The 24,704-nt window shown below is 44.2% G+C and overlaps 1 protein-coding gene across 3 annotated transcripts in view; it reads left to right on the forward strand.

The window, feature by feature from the left end:
- The window catches only part of ASTN2 (astrotactin 2), an 893,996-nt gene that overhangs the window by 539,851 nt on the left and 329,441 nt on the right, over positions 1-24,704 (forward strand). The gene's annotated exons all lie outside the window — the stretch shown is intronic.

A 24,704-nucleotide genomic window follows, 5' to 3' on the forward strand; every position in this document is an offset into this window, starting at 1 on the left:
AGCCATCCATACAGTAACTGTGCCAGGCATGGTTCTTAGTGCTTTGCTTATTTTAACCAATTTAATTCTCACAGTAATCCTATGACCTAGATATTATCATGACTTCCACTTTACACATGAGAAAAATGAAACTGCCTAGTAGGAAACCGAGGTATGTGGCAAAGCACACTGGGAAGGGGCCTGGACAGGAGGGGCAGTGCCAGGTAGTTAAGGCCTTCCTAGAAAGGACCGGGGCAGGCGGCGTGATGTGCACACTGTCTGGAACCTGGGGAGTGGTGGTATCTTTTAAGAAGTATCTCTAGCGTTAGTTCTCAGTCCCGTCTCTGAATTCCAGACCAATCTCAAACCAATCTCACACTCCCCAACCCTACAAAGCACCCAGTCACATTTCTGCCTCCTCTGCTCCATCCTTTTCTTTTTCCAATTTGACCTAAAAAGCTATCTGGACTCCCAGATATCAGGAAGGACCATAGGATCCCCAGTTGCCCAGAGGTGCTGAGAGACAACAGCAAGATGCTGCCTTTTTAGAAGTCCAGATGAATAAAGGTAGGGATTTTCATTTATTATAGGTCAGACACATCATGGCACTGCTCAGAGGGAGGCGAAAACGGAATCTGGTTCCGGTTCCGTAAGGGAAAGAGACTGCTTTTCTCCATTCCTCATCCTTTCCCCTCTTAGTGACTCAGTTGGGCTGTAATTAAAGGAAGCAAAACTCAAGGGGGTGGAGAAGACAAGCCAGAAGGATCACTGGAGTGAGAAATCGCTGTGGAGCCGGCCCAGGCACCGCTGACCAGGGAGAGCCTGGCCCATCACCCTGGGCGTCCCGCCCTCCTGGACGATGCAGCTGGATGGAGCCTCCGTGGGGTCTGACTCCCTGGGGTGCTTCTTCCTTCCAGAAATAGACTGTCCAAGCTTAGTTAATCAGTGCCATGGGCTGTGATGGATTCAAAATACAACTGGGACAGGTTTTGCCAGAATTCAAAACGAGAGGACTGATGTTTGCCATATTTTTCTGTTTAAAAATTGTTAGCAAAATGCAAAGTCAGGAGCCAGGTGCCTTTATGGGAACTATTTCAGACTCTTAGGTTGGGAAATACTATTTAAAGAGTGGAGCATCTGCTCTATGGTGTCTTTATCATAGCACCCTCTGGCCAAGCAAGGCCACAGATAGAGAGGATTCTCGATATGTACCTTCCCAGTAATGCTAGGACTGACATTATTAATGCTATTAATAAAGAAATGAATAAAGGCTATAAATAATGTCAGTCCAAGTATTACTGATAGAGACATACAAGTCAAGTGCTGATTATGTGCCTAGCCCTGGGGTAAGTGCTTAAATGCATCATCACATGGAATCCTCACAGCTACCTGACAAGACAAGTACGGTTATTACTCCTATTTGATCCACAAGGAAACAGACTCAGAGAGCCTGAGAAACTTGCCTGGGGCCAACCAGCTGGGTAAAGGCAGAGCAGAAATTCAAACCCAAGTTTATTGAACCCCAAAACTCACTCTCTGAACCCATCAGATGACAACTTCCAGAGTCTTAGGATAGCTCCCCGGGGATAAAGTGAATGTACGCAATGTCAGGGAGCAGAAAAACGAGGGGCACTTCCTTCTCCCCACCCTCCTCTGCATCCAAGAGATCGGAGGAAGCTAAACGAGGAAGCGTATTGGAAAAGAACACAGGGATAGCCAGCGAAGGAGGCAATGGGAACGTGACCACTGATCCAAGGCTTGAGAGGGAGGGAGCTGCTCCCCGGCCAGGAGCTGTGCATGTGTGAATTTCAAGCAGAGCCCCCTCCCTTCCAGGCCAGTGGGGCTGCAGGGGGTGGGGATGGAACAGGCAGAAGATTTCCAAGATTATAACGTGTGGCATTCTCATAAAGCCCATGCACCCTTTTATGACATTAAATATTTTATTCTTCCCGTGACATTTGAAGCGTTCTCTGTTTTTTTTTTTTTTCCTCCTCATTTTGTTTCTTGGGGACCCAGACTTGCTGGTTCTGATGGTATTTCTGGTAAGCTGGTTTTATTGTGTGGAAAGTCATTATCTGCTAAAGGCAGAGAGCAGCCCCCGTCTTCCCAAAGTGATGGGTTTTAACCTTAGGGTCCTGAAAGAATGGCGAGGGGGGGGGGCGGAAAGGAGCCCCACATTGGCAGCAGGCGATGGGAGCTGCCATCCTGCTTCTGCCACCTGTTGGCTGCAAGCACTAAATAAGCCGCTTCAGGAAGGCGGTGGCCATCTGTAGGTAGGCAGCATCCTGGAACTAGAGGGGGGGCTCGGACCAGCCTGGGGAGGGGCCGATGCATTGTTAAGGTTCCTTTCAGTTTCCAGAATCTGTGGTCTCATGATACATGTTCTCAGAGGCAGAGGTTCTAACACTGGAAGCACCTGAGAGCAGGGAAGGAAAGCATAGGTTGGGGGCAGGGGTGGTGCTTGACTCACCAATTGGTGGGGAAACAAATATATAGGGGGTGTAAATCTCCATCCCTCTGCCTCCCTTTTGTGAGCATCTCTGGACTAACTGTTGACATTTTAATTGTTGGTTTCATGCACCTGCTTCAAACACCTTTTCACCTTTGGAAGGTGCCCCTGTGGGAGAACGTGTGTCCTCCCACCATCATGCCCCCCCTCGGGAAGTCAGTGGTGCTTCAGAACACAATCCTGGCATCAGAGAAACCTGGCCAAAATCTTGCTGTGTCACTAACTAGACATGCGACCTTAGGACAAGTTACTTAAGGCCTCTGTGTCTTGGGCTCCTGTTGAGTGAAATGGGGATAATAATACTTACCTGACAAACTGCTGTTAGGACTGCGGTAATGCACCCAGAATAGGGCAGCACGTGGCCCTGCGTAGGCACGAACCATGGTCGCTATTGTTATCGTCTGACATCTCATGCAGAGATGGTGGCGGTGGGGGTGGCAATGAGGAGAGCTAAGATGGTCTGAGTGCTTGCTGTGCTCCAGAGGGTCTAAGGTGGGTCTCATCATTATCCCTTTCCTTACACATGAGAAAACTGAGGCAGAGAGAACTGAAGTCACTGGCTCAGGACCACACAGCTACTAAGTCCTAGAGCAGGGAACTTAGGCCAAGAAACCTGGTACCAAAACTCTCATCCTTAACCATGGGTAATTCTTCATGGATATCATTTGTAATGGTTGCCTAATATTCCATGGAGGGGAATGACCATTGTTTGCCTGTCTTCATGTTGAGCATTTTGATTGCTTCCAGCTTTGGTCTGTTAGAAACAATGTTGCTCTGCACATCTTTGAGCAGAAGGCTGTTTGTGTGCCTTAAGTTACTTCTTTAGAATAGATTTCCAGAGATCTGTAGGGACCGTTTTCAAAGTACATTAGTGTTGCATGATTTGGGTGAAGCTGTGGAATGGATTTTTAAAAAAGGAGCAGCACCACTCCTTTAGTTCCACACTATTTCTGTGTTTGGTGCTGCTTTTCTTGCAGGATGCAGTCCAAGGGCAGGCTAGGGTGTTTGGCCTAAAAGTCTCTGAGCAGGGGAGTGATAAAATAAAAGCAGTACTTTTGGGAGTGGAGCCCAGTGAAGTGTGCAGTACGAATGTGGGGGAGCGTCCAGATGCAGGGGGCGGTGCAGAGAAGAACAAATGAGGTAGTGGCCGCTGTCTCCTTGAGGTTTCCGGAGGTCAGAAGCTGGGACTGCAGAGTTCTTGGTGGCTGTGCCCAGCGCCTGTGACGGACGCAGGAGGCATCAGAATGCCGATAATGGGACACCTTTTTATTTAGCTCTGAAATGGAAAACTGGAATAATTATGTCCATCTTAATTACAATAATAGAATTTTTGCATTAATACGGTGTTTTCTCCATCTGGTTTTCAGTCATCTTTTTTCTTAGCTTTTTTTGTTTATTTGTTTTTTAAAAGTAGCTTATGCTCATTGTAAAATAAAACAAATTCCAATGCTACTGAAATGTGTACAGAAAAAAGAAAATCAAGGTCCTTTTTCTCTATCACTCACCCACTTTAGAGATAACTGTGCCATGGTTTGGTCTATGTATATATCCTCCTATACATTTCTCTCCTATGCATATACAAATATAAATAAGAATTTATATATGTAAGATTAAAAATGGAAGCATAAAAAACATACAGTTGTGTTTCTTTGGGATAATTTTCTATGTCAAAACTACATCTTCTGCTTAGAGCATTTCCATTTTTTATTTTTTTTCCTTTTTAAGACAACTGGCCCACTAGCTTGATCTTAACCATGTATATATATATTTTTTCCTTGGGTCAAAAATAAAGATGATCAAATTAAGGCCAAAGAGCACAAGAGCCACACTCGGATAGAATCTAGGTGTCCTAAATTCCAGTGTAGGACTCTCTTCCACCTAGGATAGCATCCTTTTTTAATCTTTATCATCATTCTTTTATCATGTGTCTTGGAGATAAGTGGATGAGAAATGACATCATCATCCTTCACTGTGTAAATAATAAAAGTTATATTTTTCCCTGTATTCTCCAGCTTCTCCCCAACCCCTGCCTTAAAAATTTTTTGCCCACTAGCCCAGATATTTTCTAATCCCTTCAACTTGAGGTAGCAAACAGAAGATTTCATCAAACACTTGCTAGCCTTTCCCCTCACTGAGAAAATACTACCTGGGCAGAGTGATATATGTTCCTAGAGGGAGATGAGCTAGTTAATCAGAATCTGGGTCCAGTGGAAAGAGCAGACTTGGCCATGATATAGAGTTGGGTTCAAATCCCATCCCTACCACTGGGAAGCTGTGCAACTTTGGGAAAATTGCTGAATGCATCTGACCCTCTTTTATCTTGTCCATAAACTAAGAATGATCCCAGCACCTTATGGTGTTGTTGGCTAAGCTCAGTGTGACTGGCCAGGCATGAGCTGAACCCAGTTCCGCAGCCTCCCTTCCCAAGGTCAGTTTGTGTCGGGTACGGAGGAGCTTGGTGTGCTAGGGAGCAGGTATCCTTTTCTGGCTTTCCCCCGGTTTTGAGAAGTTTTCTTCACCATCACTGAAAGGAAAGGGTATTTTTGAAGTCCGTTATCATGGGCATGATATAGACCTCGGAGACAGAATGGCCCTGTTTCCCAGCATGGTTCTGCTTATTATGCATCCTCAGCCAAGCTCCTACCCTTCCTACAAATTCAGAGTTGAACTTGATTCTTTCTGGAGTGCCAGCCCCTGAGTCAAAGTTGTACTTGCGTTCATGGAGGGAAGACAAGGAAGACAGGCCTATATGACAGCCAGTGGGATTTGGTGTCCCCCACCCTCCCCTGGAGAGCTGTTCCTTCATGCACAGTAAACCCTAGGGAGAACATGAGGGTCTCCATAGGAGGAATTTCAGGCAGAAGCGGTGGAACTCATTTTCACTTTTTCGTTGTTGCCTTGTTTAAATAACGAAGCTATTCAACTAAAACCTTATGTTTTTAATTATAAAATTATTATGTTCATAGACAAGAATGTTTAGCAAATAGAGTAAAGAACAATATCACCCACAGTCATGCCATCCTCAGTAACTACCATTTTGATATATCCTTTTAGTAGTTTTACTACATGATATATATTTAGCAATTTTATTGTGGAATATATATATACACACACACACACACACACACATATATATAATAGAGAGAGAGAGACATATGTATAAAATTATTTATAGTTCTCTCAGTACTAATTAGACAATACCCACCTAACCATCACCCAAGTCAAGTATTAGAATTACAAAGGAAAATAAAAATCTCAGGAGCCCCTCAACTTCTTATTCAAAAGTGAAGGTCAAGCCCGGAGGCTGAGTCATGCAAGGCCCCCTTCCAAATGAATAGCTGTTACTAACCTTATGCATTAGCCAGATCCCCACAGAAAGGACTGCCCCCACAGATCATTCATTAGGAAATTCTTTGCTGGCCTCCCATAAACAAGGACATGCACATTGTAACTTTAGGTCCGCAGGCTAAATCTAGCTCCTAAAACTAAAGTCTGTTTGATACCACACTGATAATGTTGATTGCAAGTTTATCTTCCCAGGTGCAGAACAGAGACAAGATGAGATCAATCATTCCTCTACCCACTCAGAGGCATCTGCATAATTGATTCTTCCTCTACTCCCTTTTTCTCTTCAGACATTCACCTTATCTAATGTAAAATGTAAATTTACTGGGCACTAATCAGAGCCTCACAAGAATGTAACCATTTGCCTCGCGGCCCACCTCCTTCCTCCTTTTTTCTTTCTGGGTGCCCTCTCCCTTTAAATACTGAGTTCCCAGGTCCCCCTTTGGGGGTGTCACAGGTCACAGATGCTTCTGTGGTTTGTGCTTTTCCTGGGTGCGTCCTCAAACTTTGGCTTAATAGGCCTCCATTGAGATCTTGCCTGAGACACTTATTTTGGATTGTCAGGATATCACCTGCATTCCAGAAGCCCCCCACCCAACACACCCACCATGCACCCATTTCCCATTTTAACTCCTCCTTCCCCTCTAGGAGTAGCCAGAACCCTGACTTTTAGGCAAATTCTGTCCCTTACCTTTTCCTTATAGTTTTCCCACCTATGTATGCATAGAGCAACTCTTTTATTTTATTTTTAACTATTGGTATTGGATTCCCCAGCACATAGCACATCTTTCCAAGCTAGGTAAAACTGATCTTGCTTTTGGTTGAAGGAAAAATTGGTTATCAGCCAGCCTGTGGTTTCAATTCAAATTTTAGCTGCATTCAGAACTCGACACCTAAGTACCCACTATGTGTCAGACCCTCTTCCTGGCCCTAAAGTTACAGACATTAATTGTGCCCTGCAAATACAAAGTCTATTTACAGAGCAAGAAAATGACGCTTTGGATCCTACTACCTAGAGTCACACACGGATGCTTGCTTTTTGCTCATTGACAGGATGAACTTTCTCCTTTCATAATAATTTCGTCTGGTTTAAACTCTGGTTTGGGCTGCTGCTTCCCTCCTTTGAATATTTGGCACCCACACGAGTATACTTTTTTTTTTTTCCCCTCCAGCTGGTCCAAAACCTTGCAGGCTTTTTCTAAGGCTCATTTTAAAATGTTGCATCTTGAGTTCATCCTGGGTGAGAGGAGAACCTTTTAGGCAGGGGGTGGGGTAGAGAGGTAGAGAGACAAAGAGAACAAATGTCTGCAACGACTTTTCTAAGTATAACTTTGGGTCTCTGAATCTTCATAGCAGCCCAGCAAAATGGTATTGCTGTCCCCATTCTGTGAGTGTGGAAGTCAACTTGGGAAGTGACATGTTCAGTGTCACTCAGATAGGAATCGGTAGCATCGTCATCAGGACTCCAGGGACCACCAGATGAGAGTGATGGAGACTCTGAGACACTGATTCTGGAGTCAACCTCCCCAGAACTTCCTGCTGCACTAGTTGATGACAACGGGCAGTGATGTATCAGTGTTCTTCTGTGTACAGCAGCATCTCCACATGGGATTGCCGGGACAGTTAAGTGGGATGGCATGCTCTTAGCCCAGGATCTAGCCAATATTTAGTGCAAAGTGCATATTAATAGTATCTAGAGGACAGAGTCAGACAGGCTATCAGAGAGGCCTTGGAAATAAAAACCTGAATGAAGGACCCTGCCCTGGGCTGGGTGGTTAGTGCCTTTCCGTGGGTGTTAGAGTCGATGCCTGATTCTCAGCACTTGTGATTTTTCCTTCCACCCACCTGCATTCCCAGAGCACTGGACTTGGGGAACCTCATCCCTTCCAGTACCCTGAGGGGCCAACATATATGGCATCTGTCTCCATTCAGAGACAGATTTTTTCCTTCTTCTTTTAAATTGCTCTCTGCAACAAAAAATAAAATATGCAAACCATCCAGAATTACACTCAACATAAGCTGAATAAATATATACCCACAGAAGCATATGCTCAATGGCTGCTGCTCTATGCTTTTCAAAGCCAACCAGCTTATAAAATCATTTCTCACTCAGAGTCTGGGTGATCAATGAGAAGGTGCGTAGTGAGGACACTGCCTCAAGCTGCAAGTTGAGTTTTTAGTTACAGAGGATGGGGAAGGGATACCAGCCAGTTAAACCCAGCAGGCAGCAGGCAGGAAAAGTCCCTGTCTCCAGCCTGCCCTCATGAAGGACTGGCCCTGACCCCTGAATGAGGAGCTCACTACTGGGCACAGTAGTGGATGGAAGGGAGTTCTTTGGGGCTAGGCTGCATGGGTTCAAATCCTGTCTCTACCACTTACTCTGTAATATTGGGACAAGATGCTTTAAACCCCTTTGTGTCTTAGTCTTCCAGGATTTTTTTTTAAAAGGGTAAAATAATAGTATTTACCTGTGATATGAAATATATAACTGGTCTTCATCCCCACTTCCTGGTGTACTACTTCTAGAATCTTTGTTATCTCCAAATAAGTGTCTTTATGCACACTAATGAGTCGACGGGTGTCGGCTGGTGGTCCCTAGGTAGCTTCAGTATGGGGGCAGGTCAGAGGAAAGGCCAAGGCAGGATTAGAGTTTCAGCCCCACCCCCTCATCTTGGGGAGGGGCGTGGGGCTGAAGGTTAGATTGCTGTCCAGTGGCTAGCGATGCAATCAGTCATGCCTATGGTGGGGCGTGGTGGCTCATGCCTGTAATCCTAGTACTTTGGGAGGCTGAGGAAGGAGGATCACTTGAACCCAGAGGTTTGAGATCAGCCTGAGCAACACAGTGAGACCGTGTCTCAACAAATATTTAAAAAATTAGCTGGCTGTGGTAGCGTGCACCTTTAGTCTTAGCTACTCAGGAGGCTGAGGCAGGAGGATCACTTGAGCCCAGGAGTTTGAGACTGCAGTGAGCTATGACACTACTACACTCCAGTTTGGGCAACAGAGTGAGACGCTGCCTCAAAAAAAAAAAAAAAAGAAAAATCATGGCCTATGTAATGAAGCTTCCATAAAAACCCAAAAGGACTAGATTCGGGAGTTTCCAGATAGCTGAACATGGAGGGTGGTGCTCACGGAGAGGGCACGGTAGCTCCACACCCCTTCCCACACACCCTGCCCTGTGTGGATCTTTTCCGTCTGGCGTCCACTGGCATATTTTTTATGATAAACTAGTGAATGTGTTTCCCTGAGTACCATGAGCTGCTCTGGCCAAATAATGGAACCCAAGGAAGGGAGCTGTGAGAAGCACAGCTACGAAAACCTGGGGTGGCGATTGGCATCTGAAGTGGGGGCAGTCTACCTGTGGGATCTGGTGCTGTCTCCAGGTGGAAAGTGTGAGAATGGAACTGAATTAGAGGACACCCAGCTGGTGCCTGATGAAGAAGCACCAGAGAAGTGGTTGCTGGTAGAGAGACATCCCCACACACTTCTAGCGACCAGAGGTCACAGAAATGTTCTGTGTCGGCTGTGTTGTGAGACAGTACGGAAGGAGAAACTGAGTTTGTTTTTTCCTGCATCACGCTACCTCACATGGTTGTTGTGTGAGGGAATGTAGCAGAGGGGTTAAGAAAGGAGACTCTGGTGATTTCCTGGCTCCACCACGTGCTGGCTGTGTGACCTTGGGCATGTTAATGAACTTCTCTGTGCTTTACATTCCCCATTTGTAGAGTGGGCATGATAATGGTGTTTGCCACCTGTGGTTGCTGTGAGGGAGGAATGAGTTAAGGCACGATCAGTGCTTAAATGGCACTTGGCTCCACGGTAAGTGCTAAGGCAATGTCACTGTTAAGCCATTTCCCCAAGCGCCTCGTGCACACAGGTCTGTAGCAAAATCCCCTTGGCTCTGTGCCACTCACACAGGGAATAGGACATGAGGCTTCTAAAAACTGAAAGACATCCAGGCACCTAAAGTGTGGACCCGAAGCAAGTCATCTCCCCTCTCTAAGCCTCAGCTTCCCCTCTGTGAGTGGTAAAAATAGTAGTACCCCCTTTTCTGAGTAGTGGGGAAGCTTCAATGAAATAAGATAGCCTAGCAGTGTGTCTGGCATATGGGGAGTGTGCAAGAGATGTCCAGTTCCCCCCCAGCGCCCTTCCACAACAAAGTGCCTGACCAGGAGGAAGATGTTAGAGCCCCCCACGTTGGCAACAGAAGCCTCCTTCGCTGAGCCTCGCCGTCAGCCCAGCAGGCACAGCTTTGGACTGGCGCAGACCTGAGCCGAGCCTCAGCCCCACCCCGCACGTACTCACTGTGTGACCTTGGGAAGTCCTCTTACACCTCTGCACCTCAGGGTCCTCTTCTTCCAAATGGGACCCGAATCTCTACCTTGCAGTCACACGAGGCTAGAACAAAATGACAGATGGAGAAGTACCTTAGAAACCTGAACACACTGTGAAAGGCAGCATAGCGTGGCTTCGTATCCCGGCCATGCCACTTATCTGCCCTATGGCTTTGGGACAAGTTACTAAAGCTGTCTGTGCCTCAGTTTCCTTCTCTGTAATATGAATAGAGCAGTAGTGTCTATACCATCAGGCTGTCCACACTATGAGTTAATATTCAAAACACACTTAAAGCAGTGTCTGACACACGGTAAGCACTATTAAGTGTTAGCTATTATTATTATTAATGAGCTACACAAAAGCTATTTATTGTCACCACCAGACAGCCATTGAACAGACATTCTTCAGGACGCTTGGCAGATTTTCTTAGGAAAATGTTCCCTGTCCTCTCCTTCTTCAGCCCTTCGTGCTTATTTCTACCATATAAAACCCCCCAAGGTTGATAAGAATGTGCCCACTTATTTTTCTCCCCCCATTAGACTAGATTCCCCTTGAGGGCTGGGGCTAAGGCTTCATAAGGCCTGAGGACAGCAGGTCCCACATCTGCTGAACTGAACACCTGCTCCGTGCGGAGCCTGGGGGGCTTCAGAGGGAGAGGCGGGGGTCTTGGTGACTGCCACCGAAAGGTTGACCAGTCACTTGAAGAGCTGTAGGGGTGAGCTGCAAGCATGCTCTCAGCTGCTCCCCCTAGAGGAGCCCCTCTCCAGGGTTCCCAGCTCAGGTGCTGCTGACTGCCAGAACCTGCCACTTGACAGTCCTTCGAATTCCTGCCGACCTCTTTTGGAGAACCATAGGATGTCCAAGCTGGAAGGGCTTGGAGATGAGCTGCCGCTTTTCTCACCAGACAGTGAGGAAGACTGAGGGCCAGAGAAGAGAAGGAATGTGGCTGAAGCAGGGATGCCAACCTGTGCCTTCTTAATGGCCTGGGACTCCTCTAATGGGAAAGGCTGGCAACATTCTGTAACTAGCCATGATCAACGGGAGTGAGCAAACCCAGCCACGCAGGGACACGCTTTCCATTCCAGCACTCTGAGCGTAAGCCATCTGGAACCCTGACTTATCTCCGTCTCAGGGTTTAGCTGGTCCCTCAGTTGCTCTAGGTTCTCTTTGAGGTCAGAAACCATCGTGCCTTCTACTTCCTTTTTAAAAATAATTTTTAAAAATTGTCTTAATTGTGGTAAGATACATACAAAATTTATCATCTTAACCATTTTTAAGTGTACAGCAGTATTACATAAATTTACATTGTTGTGCAACCGATCTGTAGGACTCTTTCATCTTGCAAAACTGAAATTATAACCTTAAATAACAAATCCCCCTGCCCCCAGCCCTTGGCAACCACCATTCTACTTTGCGTCTCTGTGAATCTGACTACTCTAGGTACCTCTCATAAATGGAATCATACAGTATTTTTCATTTTGTCACTGGCTTATTTCACTTAGCATAGTGTCCTTAGGGTTCATGCATATTACAGCATGTGTCAGAATTTCCTTTCTAAGACTGAATAATATTCAATTATGTAGAGATATATATGTATATATGACATTTTGTTTATCCATTCATCTGTCAGTGGACACTTGGGTTGCTTCTACCTTTCGGCTATTGTGAGTAATGCTACTATGAATAAGGGCATATAAATAACTTTTCAAGACCTTGCTTTCAATTCTTTTGGATATATACCCAGAAGTGGGATTGCTAGATCATATGGTAGTTCTTTTTTTAAATTTTTTGAGGAACCTCCATACTGTTTTCCATAGTAGTTGCACCATTTTACAATCCTACCAACAGTGCCCAAGGGCTCCGATTTCTCCAAATTCTTGCCAACCCTTGCTATTTTATTTTCTTTTTCTTTTCCTTTCTTTTTTTTTTTTGTTTTTGTTTTTGATAACAGCTACCCTAATGGGTATGAGATAATATTACATTGTGGTTTTAATTTGCATTGTTCTAATGATCAGTGATATTGGTTATCTGTTCATGTGCTTATTGGCCATTCGTGTATCTTCTTTGCAGAAATGTCTGTTCAAGCTATTTGCCCCTTTTAAAATCAGGTTGTGTTGTTCTTGGTTGGCTCAGCACAATTCTGGATAATAAGACATTGTGAACCATGACTTACCTCTTGGGATTTAACCAGTCCTACCTTTGGTTCAGATTCTTCTTGAGGTCAGGAACTATCATGTTTTCTACTTTGCATCTCCATAGGAAAGGGGTGGTGTGTTACAGTAGAGACAGTGTGGGTTTAGAGCCAACCCCTCCGCAACGTTCGCAGCCTGGCTCTGCTCCAGAACCGAGCAACGAGAGAAAGGCAGATCCATCTTTGAAGCCTCAGTTTCCTCTTTGGCAAAAATTGATGTAATAATAGCAAGCTCATAGAATTGTGGGCCTTCAGCAAAGTAGTATGAAGAAAGTACCTAATGTGGCGCCTGGCCCACGGCGTGTCCTGAAAGCATTTGCATTTCCTTTCTCGTGTCTTCTGTCAGCGTGTGTTGAATGCTGCACAGATGGCCGGCATGTGGGGATAATGGCCTGTTGGTATTTCACTGGAACCCCAGCCAAAACTAAGCAATACATCCAGACATTTCATTACATTCCAAAAATATTTACTGAGTATTGAATATTAAGAGTGATAATAATCATAATAACAACTTTTATAACACGTGGGACCTTGCTATGTGCCAGGCATTATGCTAGCAACATTAAATGTCTAACTTTTTCCTTTTTTCCTGTAGAATGCTGAGTAGGTATAATTAGGTTCATTTTACTTTGAGAGAGTCAAGGTTCAAATGCTAATGAAGTGATTGGCTCACATTACCTGGCTGGTATGTGGGAAAGCCAGGTGGGGATTCAAGCCCAGGCCTGCCTGACCCCAAAGGCCACACTTGTCCTGCACACCCAGTTGTCTCCCTCCCACGTGCTGAGCTGAGAAAAGGAAGCTGTGTGTATTACAGTCCCTCTCCTCGAATAGCCACGGACTCCTGGGGAGACAGACTGTGACCCAGAAACCATCCCACCTGGCAGAATGGAGCTCGTGCTAGAAGAAGAATCATTAACATGAGAGAAATAGGATTCTTTCTGACTTAGGGGATCAAAAGAAAAGAGGAACTTCCACACGGGGATTTCTCATCCACGATGGCGCTGAGCATTCCCTGCAACCCCCAGGAGGCAGTGATTTAAGTCCATTTTAAAATGGGGAAACCAGGATCAGAATGGCGCAGTGACTGACCCAAAGCCACACAGCTAGGAAGTGGCAGCATCCGGATGAGACTTTCTTTCTGTCTGCTCAGCATTCTTCTGCTTTCTGAGGTCAGGAAGAGATGCACAGAGGGGGGCCATTGGAGCTATAACTGACAGGATACACAGGACTCTTTAGGAAAAGGGGGCAGGCCTGGCTGAAGGCAGAGCATGGACAAAGGTACTGAGGGTTGGACCCTGCAGAGAACAGGTGCTGTCTGGTGGGGCCTCAGTGGTTTCCAGTCCCAGGAGGAGGCAGAGGTGAGGCAGGATGGCGGTTTGCACTCTGTGCCGGCAGCTCTCCTGGGGAATGGGGGCAGAGTCTGCCTCCTCCACTCTGAGGTCCGAGATCCCCAATGGCGCCTGCAGCTGCTGCCCTATATTACCCAGGGCTATTGATCCCATAATCCTTTTTACATGCCCACCCCTCCCCTCCTCGTCGGCACCGAAGTCCAGCACAAATTGAGCAGCAGCTGAATTGGCATGAGTTGATTGAAACTCCCAGTAATTATGGGCTCTTGATTGGCCCGGTTGTCCAAATCAATGTCGGCATTAATAGACAGGCTAGCTGGCCTCGCTGACAGATTGAGGCTGAGGGGGAGGGGGCGGGGTGGCGGGGACCGGCAGGGCCCTCCCACTCACTCACATTCCCGGGTTGCACACCAGAGGCCCCTGGGACGGGGAGAACCAGGTCTGCTCCGTCTCTGGTCAGAGGGATGGTTCATACTGAAGAATTCAGCAGCCTTTACTCAGCTCGTGTGATCTTCAACAGCCTTGCCTGGAAAATGAGGATACTGTATCTTGGAGGTGCCTCTGAGTTTTGTGCAGATTCGGAGAGATAGCACGTGGGAAAATACCCAGCACTTGGTAGGTGCTCAGTAAATATCCATTTCACTTCCTTCCTTGCTTCTTCGCCTCCCTCTTCTTCTTCCCAAGATGCTGCATCTGATCTGTACATCTGAGACTATGCTACAAGCAACCTCCGTGTCCCTATAGCACCCAAGTCCTCTCATTACCCATCATGGGGCCCTTCCCACAAGGTCCTCACAATCCCTGGGTAGCCCTAGCCAGTCTGAACCACCCGTGACATTATAGACAGGCCACCTCCACGTGGATCCAGGGCAAGTGCACCACATTTGCAATCAGGGGACCTTCAATGGTGGGCTCAGTCTGCCTTTCACTTGCTGTGTGACATCAGGCAAGTCACCTGGCCTCTCTGAGCTTCAGTTTCCCCATGTGCCAAGTGGGCAGGAGAATACTGGTCTTCCCCTAGCATTGCTGGGAACAACAAAAGCTGCCCGTGGCAGTATTCTCCCTACACCTACATTTCTCCCGGAATGAGTGCTGTGTTTGGAGAAAGTAACAAGGTAACCACAACAGCAGTCAATATGTTGTGAGCATCTGCCATGTGTCAGGCGTGTGTCAGGTACATGAGCTCCCTTGGTCCTCGCACAAGCCTAGTGAGGAAGGAGTTAACTTCCTCCACAGTGTGAGTATGGAAACTGAGGCTCTGAGAAGCAAGGGCACACATTGAGGAAGTGGCTCGCCAGACGTCAGTCACAGTTGTGTGCATCCTGTGTGACCAATAGCATGCTCTGCCTTGCATACGTGTTTAGTCTCATCGTTGTCACGTGGCTTCCTTTAATCCTATGATCTTACGAGGCATACTGCTGCTGGAAGGGGCACTGTTACTGAGATGCAGTGCTATTATTAGGCTTGCTCTGTGATGACACTTAGAGAAATCAAATGCTTGCCAGGCCTTTCGAAGAGGACAAGATTTTGATCCTAGCTCAGCAGGTTTGGAGGTATCCTTGTGATTTCTTCAAACATGTTCAGTCAATTGCAAGGAAATTCCCCGTTTTCCTTTTAAATATTTTAAAGCTAATTCTCCCCTTTTCACAATTCATAGCTGCTTTGACGAAAACTGAGCAGGTAGCCCTGGAAGTCTTCTCCAACTCCCTGCTGTCCCACGTCTTCACTGAAGGACACAGGCCAGAGAGTCCAGCGTTGTGGCCTGAAGCCACTCACCCAGTTAGAGACCCAGGTCGGGCAGAACTGGGACTCAGCGCTCTGGAGAGGCATTCCTGTGCATGTATCGACGGCCTGGCTTATTTTGGCTATTATCTCATTTGCCAGCCACACCCACTTTGAAGATGGCTTTAGCATAATCACTCTCTTCCAGATGAAGAAACTGAGGCTCAGAGAAGCTGAGTTACCAGCTCAAGGTGACATAGCCAATAGGAGATTGGGTCCAAGACTAGAGCTCTTTCCATTACCCCACCTGCCTCTCAGGCTCAGGGCTGTAGCAACGAGCAAAGCCACCACACTGATGTCTCCCAGGACCCAGGAGGGGCGGGGCTCCTCCTCTAGCCACCAGGAAGTCCCCCAGCCTTCCTTACCATGTGATACACTCAGGCCCCAGGAAAAGTTAGTCTGTTTTGGAAGTCGGTTGTTTTCCCTTCTTCTGCTCAGAACAGCTGGCCCACCTTCTAGACCTGGGGGTGGGGTGGTAAAACAGCTCATTACAAATTTCGTGCTCGGAGCAATTTGCATTTCATAATTAATGAACATTAAAATGCATAATTACAAATAGAAACAAATGGCTTGGCGATGATGAAAAGTCAGGCTGGAAAGAAGCAAGAGCAGGCTCGGGTGGAGGAGGAAGCTGGGGGAGCAGGGCAGGGCCAGCCTGTGGTGGGAACAGCTGGGAGCCCTCCTCTCTTGGGCATGCTCCCCTCCCTGCCCCTGGATCTTAAAGACTTCAAGGCTCAGGGACCCAGGCCCAGTGTCTCCCTGTGGGTCCTTGCCTGAATTGGAGCCCAGCTGGCCTGGACCAGATCCTCAGCTCTCTCACCTGCTCCTTATAAAACCTCCGGCAGAGGAGCAGCCCTCCAAGGTGTGGAGTCATTATTAGACAGACCCGCCCCCTTTCTCAAGCCTACTCCCAGTCCCACAGATCCTGCTTCCCAAGGCTCCTTTCGTGAGCTCTAAGAAAGTGCTCAGAGATAATTGAATTCACTGACTTCCGCTAATCTCTTCAAAGCAACAAATCAAATCACTTGATTCCTCTGCCGACAACCCTCCAATACCTTCCAGTTGGTGCCTTCCCATCGCTGAAGTCAGGGGTCATCAACTTTTTTGTGTAAAGGATTATATTGTAAATATTTTAGGCTTTGCAGGTCACATGTGGTCTTTTTTTGGTCTCATGCTCTTTTTTTATAAAAGACGTAACAAATGTAAAAACCATTCTTAGCTCTAGGTCTGTGCAGAAACAGGCTTTCAGGGAGTAGATATCTTTTTTCTATTTTTCACACTAAATACAACTAAAAGCTCTGGATATTATATATAAAACTAGCATAAGACTGAAAGGGAGAGAGAAGACAGACCGGTCAGGGACTTCAGGACTCAAGAAAAGGCATGGTGGTCAGTTCCCTGAGTTTTTTCTTTGCCTCATATGTTCCAGGCTGGGAGCTGAAGGAGCTAGCAACTCAAAAATACCAATACGCGCATGCGACAATACACAACAAACCAAAACAAAAAGAAACAAACAAAAAAACCACAAAATTCTGCTCTGTCTAGCCAAAGTACCATGAAAAGGGCAACCTAGCTAGAAAGAAAATTTTAGACAATAATTGCTCTATTCCAGCCAAACACCGTAGGAAAACAAACAAACAAACCAAAAATGTGGACCCACCCCCACCCATGCCAGCAAAAGTCCAGTGGGGAGCCAGGACTTTAACCTCAGAGAAATACTGGCCCATCCAGTGTCAGCAGAGACCACACAAAGAGCCCGGACTTCTATTCCTAACCCACAGTAATGAGGCACCTCGCCTCTCCCTGCCGGGATGTTCTCAGAGAAGGATCAGTAGAAAGTCAGGACATTCACCACTGACCAGCAGTAATGAGGCCACCCCCCACCCAGTGGAGGCCAAATGGGGACAGTGACAAGGCATACCTACCGCTCTCATCCAGGAACATATCTGTGGACTCCTAATAGGGAGCCAGATCCCCACCCCCACCTTGCAGCAATGAGGGGCCTTCCCTCTTGGGCGTCCTTGGAGGCCAGGTGGGAAACCTGGGCTTCCATCTTCCCTTATCAGTAAAAAGGCAGAGCCCCACCACCTGCCCTGCTGGAATGTCAAAAGAAGCTGGATAAAATACAGTATTTAAATGAGATCTAGAGTTACAACATAAAAACATAATACCAACAATGTCCACATTTCTATTGAGAATCATGTGACTTACCAAGAACCAGGAAAATTTCAAACTGAATGAGAAAGACAACCAATACATGCCAACACCAAGACATAAAAGATATTAGAATTTTCTGACAAAAATGTTAAAACAGCCATCGTAAATATGCTTTAACAAGCAGTCACCAAGCACTCTTGAAACAAATGAAAAAAATAGAAAGGTTCAATAAACAGAAGATATAAAGGAGAAGCAAATGGAAATATGAGAACTGAAAAATACCACAATAAATGAAATAAAAATTCAGTGGCCTGCAAAGAACAAAGGAAATAATGAAGTTAAAGATAGGCCAATAGAAATTACCCACTGTGAACATCAGAGAGCAAACAGAAATAAACAATGAACACAGTCTCAGTGGCCTGTGGGACTGTGTAAAAATATCTTACATTTGTGCCATTGGTATCCCACAGGAAGAAAAGACTGAAAAAGCATGCAAAGAAGTAATAGCTGGAAATGTCTCAAATTTGGCAAAAGATATAATATACAGATTCAAGAGGTTGAGCACACCCCAAACAGGATAAACACAAAGAAATCCACACCAAAACATCGTAGTCAAATTTCTGAAAATGGCTTTTGTGTTTCAGAAAAAAAAAATCTTGAAAGCAAGGAAAGGGAAATTACATCTTATCTACAGAAGTACAATTTTAATGACAGTGGGATTCTCATTAGAAATCATAGAAGCCGGAAAGAAGTGGCACATTTTTGAAATACTGAATAAAAATAAAACTGTTAACCCAGAATTCTATATCCAGTGAAAATTTGCTTTAGAGGTGAAGGAGAAATCAAGACATTCTCAGATGAAGGAAAAGTAAGAGACTTTGTCACCAACAGACTTTGTTGAAAAGAGTGGCTAAAGGATGTTGTCGAAACAGAAAGGAAATGGTAACAGAAGGAATCTTGGAACATTGGAAAGCAAGAAAGAAAACAGAAAAAATATGGATACATGCAAGGAGCCTTTCTTCTCTTCTTAAATTTTCTACATTATGTTTGATGGTTAAAGCAAAAAAATGATAGCACTGTCTGGTGTGGTTTGAAATGTATTTAAGGGAATTGTTATGAAAATTATAAATGTGAGAAAGTAAAATGATATAAAGCTTAAAGGCAGGTAAGGTTACTACATATCACTTGAACTGGTAAGATGATGACGCCAGTGGACTGCGGCAAGTTCTGTATACCTAGAGCAACCATTAAAAACTACACATAAAGATGCACTCAAAAACAATATAGATAAATCAAAACAGAATCGTAAACAAAAAAAAAAATATTCAATTAACCCACAGGAAATCAGGAAAAAGAATGCAGAGAAATGAAAAGCAGAGATCAAAAAACAGTGCATGAAATGGCAGACTTAAGCATTAACATATCAATAATCACATTAAATGTAAATAATCTAAGTACACAAATTAAAAGACACAAATTGGCAGAGTGGATTAAAAAGCATGACCCAATTATATGCTATTTTCAAGAAATTCATGTCCTATATAATGATATAGGCAGGTTGTAAGTAAATGGAAAAAGACATATTATGTAACTCAAAAGCAGGAGTAACTATATTAATATCAGATAAAATAGGCTTTAAAAAAATTACCAGAGAGGAACATCATACAATGATAAAAGAAGAAATAGCAATACTAAATGTTTATGCATCCAACAATAGAGCTGCAAAATGTGTGAAGCAAAAACCAATAGAACTGAAATAAAATATAGACAAATCCACAAGGATAGTTGGATACTTCAATACCCCTCCCTCAATAATTGATAGAACTAGACAGAAAATCAGCAACATTATAGAGGAACTCAGTAACAGGATCAACTGAAAAAAGATCTAGTTAATATTTATAGAACACTATAGAATATATAATATTTTCAATAGCCTAGAGAACACATATCAAAGTAGACAATATCCTGGGCCATGAAAAAAGTCTCAATAAATTTAAAGAATTCAAATCATATGAAGCGTGTTCTTCAACCACAGTAGAGTCAAACAAGAAGTCATTAACAGAAAGTGACTTCAGAAGCCTGGGCTGCTATAGCAACATATCATAAACTAGGTAGCTGGAACAGCAGACATTTATTTCTCACAGTTCTGGAGGCCAGAGTCTGAGATCAAGGTACTTGTTGATTCTGCTCTTTGGTGAGGTTCCTTCTTCCGTGCCTTCTCACTGTGTCCTCATATGTCAGAGAGAGAGGAGCCCTGGTCTCCCTCCCTCTTCTTATAAGGGCACTAATACCATTTATGAGGGCTCTAGCCTCATGACCTAATTACCTCCCAAAGGACCCAACTGCAGATATTGTCAAATTGCCAGGTAGGATTTCAAATATGAATTCGGGGAGAAAAACAAACCTTCAGTTCATAACAGAGATAACAGAAAAATCTCTTAAGTACTTGGAAACTAGACAACACATTTCTAAATAATCCATGGGTCAAAGAGGAAGTCTCAAGGGAAATAAAAAAAATACAATGAGCCGAACGAAATAAAAATACAATATATCAAAGTGTGCAGGACACAGCTAAAGCAGTGATTCATCCCTTTCTTGTAACATATCTGTGTTTTAATATCCAATGAGAAAGAAATGTATAGCCCTAAATACATACATTAGAAAAAAAGAAGTTTCAAATCAATAATTTAAGTTCCCACCTTAAGAACATAGAAAAAGGAGAGCAAAATAAGCCCAAAGCAAGTAGAAGGAAGGAGGTCAATGCAATTGAAAACAGAAAAACAATAGAGAAAAATCAATAAAACAAAAAACCGATTCTTTGAAAATGTCAGTAAAACTGAGCAAACTCTAGCAAGACTGTTGAAAAAGGGAGAGAAGATGTAAGTTACCAATATCTGGAACAAAACAAGTGATATCACTACAGACCCTGCAGATTTTAAAAGGATGATAAGGAAATGCTATAAATAACTTTACACACATCAGTTGACAACTTAGATGAAATGGACCGATTTCTTAAAAAACACAAACTACCACAACTGAACAATATGAAGCAGATAATTTGCATATCCCTATAACTGTTGAGGAAATTGAATTTGTCACTTTAAACTCCCCTCATCCCAATCTCTAGGCCTGCATAATTTCACTGGAAAAGTATACCAAATATTTAAAGAATTAACACCAATTCTAAAAAAGATCTTCCAGAAAATTGAAGAAGAGGGAATACTTCCCAGTTCATTTTAAGACGATAGCATTATCCTGATATCAAAATTGGCAAAAACAGTACAAAAATAGAAAACTACCAAGTTAAGACCAATAGCTCTTATGCATATACCATAGTTGCAAAAATCATTAACAAAATATTAGCAAATAGAATTCAACAATACATAAAATACAGAAAAGAGAACCATACACTATAACCCCACTATAATAAAGTGGGGTTTATTCCAGGAATGCAAGGCTGATTCAGTATTTGAGAATCTATCAGTATATTAATAAGTAAAAGAAGAAAAATCACATGGTCATATCAATGGATACAGGGAAAACATTTAACAAAATTCAACACCCAAAATGGTAAAAACTCTCAGAAAAATAGAAATAGAGGAAAACTTAACTTGATGAAGAACTTCAATAAGAGGAACATCAATAAGAACATAAATAACATATTTATGGTAAAAGACTGAATGCTTTCTCTGAAAGGTCAGGACAAGGCGAGGAGGTCCACTCTCACCACTGTTATTAAAAAATGAAGAAGGCTTTCAGATCAGAAGAAATAAAACTGCCCCATTTGCATATCACGTGATTATTTATGTAGGAAATCTCAAGGAATCTACAAAACAAAACAAACAAAACTCCTAGCAGGGCCTAGCATGGTGGCTCATGCCTGTAATCCTAGCACTCTGGGAGGCTGAGGCAGGAGGATCACTTGAGCCCAGGAGTTTGAGGTTGCTGTGAGCTAGGCTGACGCCACTGCACTCCAGCCCAAGTTGACAGAGCAAGACTCTGTCTCAGAAAAACAAACAAACAGAAAACTCCTAGAAGTAATGAGTGAGTTCAGCGATGTCTCAGGATACAAGACAAATACACAACATCAATTGTATTCCTATATACTAGCAATGAACATGTGGACACTTGAAATAAAAACTACAATACCATTTGCCAGTCCCTAAAACATAATGAAATACTCAGATGGGAATCTGATAAAACACATATGGGACATGTATGCTGAAAATTATAAAATGTTGATGAAAGAAATCAAAGAAGATCAAAGTAAATGGAAAGACATACTGTATTCATGAATTAGAAGGCACAACATAATAAAGCCCATTCTCTCCAAATTGATATAAACATTTAATAAAATTCCTATCAAAACCTCAGCATGATTTTTATGGATGTAGATAAGAGTTTTCTAAAATTTAAATGAAAAGTGAAGGAACTGTTATAGCCAAAACTTCCTTTGAAAAAGAAGAATAAAGTGGAAGACATCTGTCTACCCTATTTCTAGGCTAAATTTATGCTTCCTCCACCCCATCCCTATTAACTTTTTATCACATACTTTTTTCTTTCTTCAGAGCACTTTTCTAATCTATGAAATAATCATTGTATTTGTTTACTTGTTAATCATTTGTCTCTTCTCTAGAATGTCAGCTCAATGGATGAGAGCAGAATTTTGTCTGTTTTGTTTGCTATTACATTTCCAGTACCTGGAACATTTGCTTAGCACTGCTGAGTAGGTGTTCAATGAATATATGTTACATGAGCCAATGAAGAACTAAATCAGCCAATAGTTTCCATTAGGTTTTCTTTTGGGGAAGTTGGGTTCATTTATTTATTATTTATTTATCTCCATTCACTTATCCTCCATTTACAAGTGCCGATTATATGCCTGATTTGGAGCCAGATACTTATGTGTGTTTTCTGATAGAGCCTCCAGAAGTGCTTGAATCTATTTGGACTTCAGCTTCCTTTCTCTAAATGGGGGAGACAGCTGAGAGATAAGAATATGAAGACTAAAGTCAGACCTGAATTCCAGTGCAGGCTTTGTGACACTGAGCATGTAGGCAGGATGCGTTAGCTCAGAGAGAGCCTCAGGTTCCTCATCTGTAAAATGGGAATAATGATCGTACCTACCTGTCCTAGGTTCTCTGGCTGCTGTAACAAATAACCGCAAACTGGGTGGCTTAAGACAACAGAAATTTATTATCTCACAGTCCTGGAGGCCAGAAGTCCAACATCAAAGTGTTGGCAGAGTCATGCTCCCTCTAGATTCTCTAGAGGAGAATCTGTGCCTCTTCCAGCTTCTGGTAGCTGTCGTGTTCAGTGGTTTGTGGCCACATGGCCCCAAGGATCACTCTACCTCCACATTGCCTTCTCCTCACTGCGTAACTTCTTTCTGCCTCTCTCCTCTGAGGACATTTGTGATGGCATTTAGGCCAATCTGGAAAATTCTGGAGAGTCTCCTCAAGGGCCTTGACTTAATCACACCTGCAGAAACGGTACCAGACAAGTAACATTCACAGATTTCAGGTTCCAGCAATTGGGACAGAGACATGTATTAGGGAGCCATTATCAGCCTACCACGCTAGCTCATGCGTTTGCTAGAAGGATTAAATACGTCAAAACAGGTGAAGTGCTTGGACAATACCTGGAGTGTAGTGAACGCTCTTGTAAAGAACAAAAGCGGTAGAGAATCAGTGGGGGCTGGAAAGAACTGAGACTAATGCCCTGTCCCGGGTGTCTGCCGGTGCCTGGGGATAAGGTCAGTCATTCTTCTCAGCCTGGTCCCTGAGTCTCCGCAGACAGGCAGAGCCTGTCCCCAGCACCAGCAAATGGCTCCAAATGACCTCGTGACCAGGTGCCCTCCTGTCTGACAGTGAATGTTCAGAGACAAGCAGGGGCCTCCTCTGAGCTTGTATTAATATATACAGCTCTTCACTCACATGGAAAATTGATTTTTCTTTTTAAGCACAAAATGTAGCAGTTTTATAACCTCTCTGCAGCTTGACAAAGGCCATTTATAACCTACTTTCTCTGTCACCCTTCCTGGCGCCAGTCTCAAATGTCTCGAAGAACTCTCTCGTGCATTTATAATTACAAATTCTTCTTAGGCAAAATTTAATTTCCGAGAGGGCTGGCCTTTTGTTGCTGTTGTGATGATGGTTTTTGTAAATTAATTTTTGTGTGTTTGTTTTGTTATTGATGTTGGTCAGGACGACGGCTTAGGGACGGGAGCAGGGAGCTGGCTGGTGGGGGCGGGGGGGGCGCCCCGGGAAGGCATTTTAATCAGTGATGTCCAGTGATGGATGGGGAGGGCTGGGCTCTGGGTGTTAATCTTGGAGGACAGGAAATGCCCGCAGGAGCACTGAAATTAAAACCTAGTACCTCATTTTCTTCTGTGAAGGCAGGAGTGTTGGAACTGCCTCTCTGTCAGCTGGGCTGGAGAAGATGAGCTCAACCCCATCAAATGATGGAAAACTGAATTAAATAAATAGCCAGCTATCCCGACAGTGTATGGTCTTCCGTTTACAGAGCTTAGCAGGTGCCAGACTCACTGACAAGAGCCTCCCAGCTCAGGTCGTTGAAGGGTGGGCTCCGTGGAATTTGCGTAGGGACCAAAGGGTCACGTGGAGGAACGTGCACATGGCCAGGCAGCGTGTTTGGAATCATCTGTAGAGGGACGACCTTGATTATCACCTTAAGAAAGATGCAAGTTTTTAAAAATGCATCTATTTATTTAAGCGGGGGAGTGATGCTATTTACAAATATCACTCCAGAGGCCACTTGGAGGACGGTTCTGAGGAGGCCGGACCAGAGGCCAGCAGACCAGTTAGGAGCCTTTGCACACTCCTGTTGTGAGTGCGCAGGAATCTCACTGAGGGCTCCAAGGACAACGTGGAGAAGGAGACACCAATTCAAGACAGAAAGGATGATAATTCACATTTTATGAGTATCAAATTACGTGCCAAAGTCTGAAGTAAAGGACGCACCTGCGGGAGCCAGTGGCAGCGTCCCAGCAGGTCATCTGTAGGTGTAGGTGCCCACTGAATAGATGAGGGCTTTG

The sequence above is a fragment of the Propithecus coquereli genome, unplaced genomic scaffold (assembly GCF_000956105.1).
Source record: "Propithecus coquereli isolate 6110/MARCELLA unplaced genomic scaffold, Pcoq_1.0 Scaffold89, whole genome shotgun sequence".
NCBI classification, from domain to species: domain Eukaryota; kingdom Metazoa; phylum Chordata; class Mammalia; order Primates; family Indriidae; genus Propithecus; species Propithecus coquereli.